Source organism: Neoarius graeffei, chromosome 23 (assembly GCF_027579695.1).
Source record: "Neoarius graeffei isolate fNeoGra1 chromosome 23, fNeoGra1.pri, whole genome shotgun sequence".
Taxonomy (NCBI): domain Eukaryota; kingdom Metazoa; phylum Chordata; class Actinopteri; order Siluriformes; family Ariidae; genus Neoarius; species Neoarius graeffei.
This window is the reverse complement of record NC_083591.1, coordinates 1005127-1012310: the sequence shown is the minus strand read 5'-3', so window position 1 is coordinate 1012310 and position 7184 is coordinate 1005127.

Genomic DNA, 7184 nt, shown 5'->3' with positions numbered 1-7184 from the left:
TTGGCCAGTGCACTCACGCAGCCGCTCAGCGTTTGGTCTGGAGTGTAAAACCTCAGACTGACACACGACTGGATTCTAAAGCAATGATCCGATATTTGCGTTTACATCTTTAACGATACTGCTGACTGCTACGATATGATACGATTTAGTGGCCTCTGATTAATACCTGACCAACTTTGCTCACAGTCTGCGGTAGACCTGCAGTGATGTGCGGGTCAGGGTGTTTAAATACCCAAACCCACACGACCCGTTGTGAGAGCCGACCAGCACCGCCTGACCCGCGCAACAATAGGCGTTAATCAGCCACCTGAACTCAAACCCGACTCGCTATCAAAAGTAATCACAGCCCAGGATATTACAGGCAATTCAGAGAGGCTATAACACAAAGCCATGCAATGTTTCTATAAGTTATTTGTAACAGAGTCGAAACACTGCTTTGTCACTTTTTGACCCGCCTCAAACCAGCAATATTTTTCTCATACGCTTACCCAAATCTGCCAGACCTGTGGGTCGACCTACGTACGTTTCTTCAATAATGAAGAAGAGGAGAATATCTTAAAATTATTTACACATGCATTTAAAATCACACATTTTTAGGAATAAATTTATAATTGTTGCCTTGATTCATTTTAATAATTTATTTTTAAATCTGCATTGATCTGAATCATTCAATTATTACACACCTAGTAATGATTTACAGTAATAATAATAAAAGAAGATTTTATTCACCATATGCATTTACCTGTATTAGGAATTTTTCTTAGTGTTTCATCACAACATGATACATTCAACACACACATCTGAAACAACACAATTACCAACTTAATATACAAATATTACACCTGAAGTGGAAATGGTAGCTCAGTTGTAATTTCCATTACACTGTAGACAGAAACTGGATGCAGTTAAGGGTGTAATAAACAATTCTGATATATAATACATAATAGTAATGACAATATTTAAAACAAGTGTTGCCAGGCAAAACAAACCTCGCCTGGTAGCGCTTATGATGAATAAGAAGGAAGATATCACAAAAACTATTTTGACCTTTTTGGTGACCTTGATTTTGACCTTGTGTGTGAACATACTTGGCCAATAAACATGGTTCTGATTCTGATTCTCTACTGCTCTCAGCCAATCAGAACACACCATACTGCACAACACGATGCCATGGTGGTTAGCGCCTCTATATGAAGCAGTAGCCACAAAAACCTTGGCCGGATGACTCCCAAAATGTTGGAGGTTCTATTTGAGACCAATGCCCATCTATCCTGAAAGTTTCATGAAGATTGGTCCAGCTGTTTTCCCATAACATCATTAACAAACAAACAAACAAATAAAGAAACCCCACCGAAAACAATACCTCACCCCCTGGTGGACTCCGCCCCGGGTGAGGTAATAATATAAACCCCATTTCCAGAAGAGTTGGGATATTTTCCAAAATGCAATAAAAACAACAATCTGTGATTTGTTAATTCATGTGAATGTTTATTTAACTAACAAATGTATAAAGATTTTAAATAATTTTACTGACCAACTTAATTGTCTCGTCTCGTCTTCTTCTGCTTTATCCGGGACCGGGTCACGGAGGCAGCAGTCTAAGCATGGAAGCCCAAACTTCCCTTTCCCCAGACACCTCGGCCAGCTCCTCGGGAAGAACATCGAGGCGTTCCCAGGCCAGCCGAGAGACATAGTCCCTCCAGCGTGTCCTGGGTCTTCCCCAGGGCCTCCTCCCGTGGGGACATGCCTGGAACACCTCCCCAGGGAGACGTCCAGGAGGCATCCGAAAGAGATGCCCGAGCCACCTCAGCTGATTCCTCTCGATGTGGAGGAGCAGCGGCTCTACTCCGAGCTCCTCCCGAGTGACCGTGCTTCTCACCCTATCTCTAAGGGAGCACCCAGCCACCCTGCGAAGGAAACTCATTTCGGCCGCTTGTATCCGCGATCTTGTTCTTTCGGTCATTACCCAAAGCTCATGACCATAGGTGAGAGTCGGAACGTAGATCGACCGGTAAATTGAGAGCTTCGCCTTTTGGCTCAGCTCCTTCTTCACCACGACGGACCGGTAAAGTGACCGCATCACTGCGGAGGCTGCACCAATCCGCCTGTCGATCTCACGCTCCATCCTTCCCTCACTCGTGAACAAGATCCCGAGATACTTAAACTCCTCCACTTGAGGCAGGACTTCTCCACCAACCTGAAGAGGGCAAGCCACCCTTTTCCGGTTGAGAACCATGGCCTCGGACTTGGAGGTGCTGATTCTCATCTCAGCCGCTTCACACTCGACTGCAAACTGCCCCAGTGCATGCTGGAGGTCCTGGTTTGAAGAAGCCAACAGGACAACATCATCTGCAAAAAGCAGAGATGAAATCCTGTGGTTCCCAAACAGGATTCCATCCGGCCCCTGGCTGCGCCTAGAAATTCTGTCCATAAAAATTATGAACAGAACCGGTGACAAAGGGCAGCCCTGCCGGAGTCCAACATGCACTGGGAACAGGTCTGACTTACTGCCGGCAATGCGAACCAGACTCTTGCTCCGTTCGTACAGGGACTGGACAGCCCTTAGCAAAGGGCCCCGAACCCCATACTCCCGAAGCACCCCCCACAGAATACCACAGGGGACATGGTCGAATGCCTTCTCCAGATCCACAAAGCACATGTGGACTGGTTGGGCAAACTCCCATGAACCCTCGAGCACCCTATGAAGGGTATAGAGCTGGTCCAGTGTTCCGCGACCAGGACGAAAACCGCATTGTTCCTCCTGGATCCGAGGTTCGACTATTGGTCGAATTCTCCTCTCCAGTACCCTGGAGTAAACCTTCCCCGGGAGGCTGAGAAGTGTGATTCCCCTATAATTGGAGCACACTCTCTGGTCCCCTTTCTTAAAAAGAGGGACCACCACCCCAGTCTGCCATTCCAGAGGCACTGTCCCCGACCGCCATGCAATGTTGCAGAGGCATGTCAACCAAGACAGCCCCACAACATCCAGAGACTTGAAATACTCAGGGCGGATCTCATCCACCCCTGGTGCCTTGCCACCGAGGAGCTTGCAAACCACCTCAGTGACTTCGGCTTGGGTAATGGATGAGTCCACCTCTGAGTCATCAGCCTCAGTCTCCTCAATGGAAGACATGACGGTGGGATTGAGGAGATCCTCAAAGTATTCCTTCCACCACCCGACAATGTCCCCAGTCGAGGTCAACAGCTCCCCACCCGCACTGTAAACAGTGTTGGCGGAGTACTGCTTCCCCCTCCTGAGGCGCCGGAGGGTTTGCCAGAATTTCTTTGAGGCCAACTGATAGTCCTTCTCCATGGCCTCCCCGAACTCCTCCCAGTTCCGAGTTTTTGCCTCCGCAACTGCCCGAGCTGCAGCACGCCTGGCCTGCCGATACCCGTCAGCTGCCTCAGGAGTCCTGGAGGTCAACATGGCCCGATAGGACTCCTTCTTCAGCTTGACGGCATCCCTTACTTCCGGTGTCCACCACTGGGTCCGGGGATTGCTGCCACAACAGGCACCGGAGACCTTGCGGCCACAGCTCCGAACAGCCGCGTCCACAATGGAGGTAGAGAACATGGTCCACTCAGACTCAATGTCCCCCATCTCCCCCGGAAGCTGGGAAAAGCTCTCCCGGAGGTGGGAGTTAAAGACCTCCCCAACAGAGTGCTCGGCCAGACGTTCCCAGCAGACCCTCACCATACGTTTGGGCCTGCCAGGTCTGTCCAGCTTCCTCCTCCACCAGCGGATCCAACTCACCACCAGGTGGTGATCAGTTGACAGCTCAGCCCCTCTCTTCACCCAAGTGTCCAAGACATAGGGCCGGAGATCAGATGAAATGACAAAGTCTATCATCGACCTCCGACCTAAGGTGTCCTGGTGCCACGTGCACTTATGGACACCCCTATGCTTGAACATGGTGTTTGTTATGGACAAACCGTGACTAGCACAGAAGTCCAATAACAAAACACCACTCGGGTTCAGATCGGGGAGGCCGTTCCTCCCAACCACGCCCCTCCAGGCGTCACTGTCGTCGCCCACATGAGCATGGAAGTCCCCCAGTAGCACAATGGAGTCCCCAGTCTGAGCACCCCTCAGTACCTCTCCCAGGGACTCCAAGAAGGCCGGATACTCTACACTGCTATTCGGCCTGTAGGCATAAACAACAGCAAGAACCCTCTCCCCAATCCGAAGGTGCACAGAGGCGACCCTCTCGTTCACTGGGGTAAACTCCAACACATGGTGGCTGAGCTGGGGAGCTATAAGCAAGCCCACACCAGCCCGTCGCCGCTTACCATGGGCGACTCCAGAAAAGTGGAGAGTCCAGCCCCTCTCGAGGAGCTGGGTTCCAGAGCCCAAGCTGTGCGTGGAGGTGAGCCCGACTACCTCTAGCCGGTACCTCTCAACCTCCCGCACAAGCTCAGGCTCTTTCCCCCCCAGTGAAGTGACATTCCATGTCCCAACAGCTAGCCGCTGTGTCCGGGGATCAGGTCGTCGAGGCCCCTGCCTTCGACTGCCACCCAATCCACACTGCACCAGCCCCCTACTGCTACCTCTGTGGGTGGTGAACCCACAGGAGGTCGGGCCCACGTCACCTCTTCGGGCTGAGCCTGGCCGGGCCCCATGGGCAAAGGCCCAGCCACCAAGCGCTTGCATGCGAGCCCCAACCCCGGGCTTGGCTCCAGGGTGGGGCCCCGGCTGCGCCATACCGGGTGACGTCTCGGTCCTTGGTTGTTGCTCCATTAGGGGTTTTGGTGAACTGCTCTTGGTCTGGCCTGTCATCTAGGACCTGTCTGCCTTGGGAAACCCTGACAGGGGCGTAATGCCCCCGACAACATAGCTCCTAGGATCATTCAAGCACACAAACCCCTCCACCACAATAAGGTGGCAGTTCTAGGAGGGGTAACTTAATTGTATTTTGTAAATATAAGCAAAGTTAGAATATGATGCTGCAGCACTCTCAAAAAAGTTGGGAGAGGCAAAATTGCCTTCGTCCCTCACGCCATCAGACTGTACAACTCCTCTCTGGGGGGGAGGAGGGGGAACAGGAGGACAGAGGACGGGAAGGAGCAGTAGCCTAGCCTAACAATAAGCAATACCGGACAATGTGCAATATAATGTGCAATATCTCTCCTGCCCCCCCTTCCTCTCTTCCCCATATCTTATTCTTTTTATATTTGTATATGTAAATACTTAATTTATTTTAATTTATCTAGAAGTTTTCTCTGTTTCTTTTCTCTGTTTATCTGTAATGATGCTGCTGGAATCTTAATTTCCCTGAGGGAACCCGCCCAAAGGGATCAATAAAGTTTTATCTAATCTAATCTAATCTAATCTAATCTAATCTAATCAAGACTGAAAAGTTTACAGAATATTCATCCAGTCTGTTCTTCCTCCTCTGACCCTCTCATCAACACAGCATTTCTGCCCACAAACCTGACTCTCGCTGGATGTTTTTTGCACCATTTATCTAAACTCTATGGTTCTGTGTGAAAATCCCAGCAGATCAACACTTTCTGAAATATTCAAACCTGCAGCCAGGCCACAGTCGCAGTGATCACTGAGATGTTTTTCCCCCCTCATTGTGATGTGAACCTTAACTGAAGCTCTTGACCTGTATGAGTTTACACACTGTTGTGCTGCTGACACGTGATTAGATAATCTCAGAAATGTACAGGTGTACTTAATAAAGTGGTCTGTGGGTGTATACTGATTTCGAAACGAACCATGCATTTAGAAAGTTGTGTGTGCTTTGACCTTATTGTGTGAGCACGACAGAGGTGTTTGAGGTTCAGCCCTGATGTTTAACCCGGAGAAAACCACCTACAGCAGAATGACGCACAAACTCTGTTCCACACAATGCCTCCACTCCTGTCGAGTGTCTCTCCGCAGTGGGAAGGCGATTTAAGGAAAATGTGCTGTATTGTTCAGATCTTTGCCTACTGCAGTGAGTGATGGAGTGACGGGATGACTCACGGCGTGTTACCTAACAGCAGAAGAACTTCAGACAGCTTCCGTCTCTTCAGCTGGTTCTCCAGGAATCTCTTATAAAACTCAGATCACATTTCATTCCACCTTTCACACATCAGGTGACTCTGGATGAGGATGTTATAAGAACTGAAACACTGGGAGAGAATCCTACTCAATAAAAATGGAACAGTGCCACATCTCGTGTCTTTCAGGGAAAGTCGGAATAAAACTCGTGTTCTTTTACAGCAGTGGCTTTCAACATGGGCTCTGTTGTATGAGCTATTAATTTTTTATTAAATAGATTTATTTGGACAGGTCACTTGACTGGAACGGAATGAATTTAATTTATCCAAACTTCGACAACTCAGAAACAAACAGCCTTTAAATGAAATGTTCCAATAAATAGGAAAAAATATTATTGTACACACAAATACTGAGCAGAATATTTGCATTATGCTCACAGGATTTATTTTACAGTTAACGAGAGTCCTGGCTCGAAAACAAACAAAACATGCTTTAGAGTTGTTCAATGGAAGAGGGCTAATTTTTTTTATCCATTTATTTTTACTCACTTTAATACATGAAACATACAGATGCACTGTAGTGTTATCAAATCCTTATTTTTGTGATTTTATATTTAGAGATGTGATTGAACAGAATAAACTGTAGATGAGATTAACAAGAAAAATAACTCATGCACTTAATTCTTTTATCAAAGACACGAAGATAAACATGCATTTCATATCCACATATTTCCTATTGTTTAATCAACATGACTAGAACATTTCACTTTATATTTATCTTCTTTCATATTTCTAATGTTTACTCAGAACTCTATTTACAGTATGATTTCTCTTAACGTCTACATTTGATTTGAAGTAAAATATGTGCTGTATATTACAATATCAGAGCATGAGATTTATACTTTTCCACTTCAATAAGAGTAAATGATGTTCAACATGATGAAGTTTCAAAATGACGCTCGGCATATTGCTCTATTTTCAGCTTAAGACAAACTCCAGATGGAACGAACCATCAGAACCGTGTGAGCAGAAAAATGGCAACATCACGTGTTTGCTGTACAGAGTGTAAAAACACAACCAGGTGTTAACTTTGGGGGGGGGAGTCACATCCAGTTCTAAGTTTTTTTGGCAGCATCAGATCAGTGGGTCACGGTGGAATTAGTCTGATGTTTTTCAGTGGAATAAAAGGCACAGAA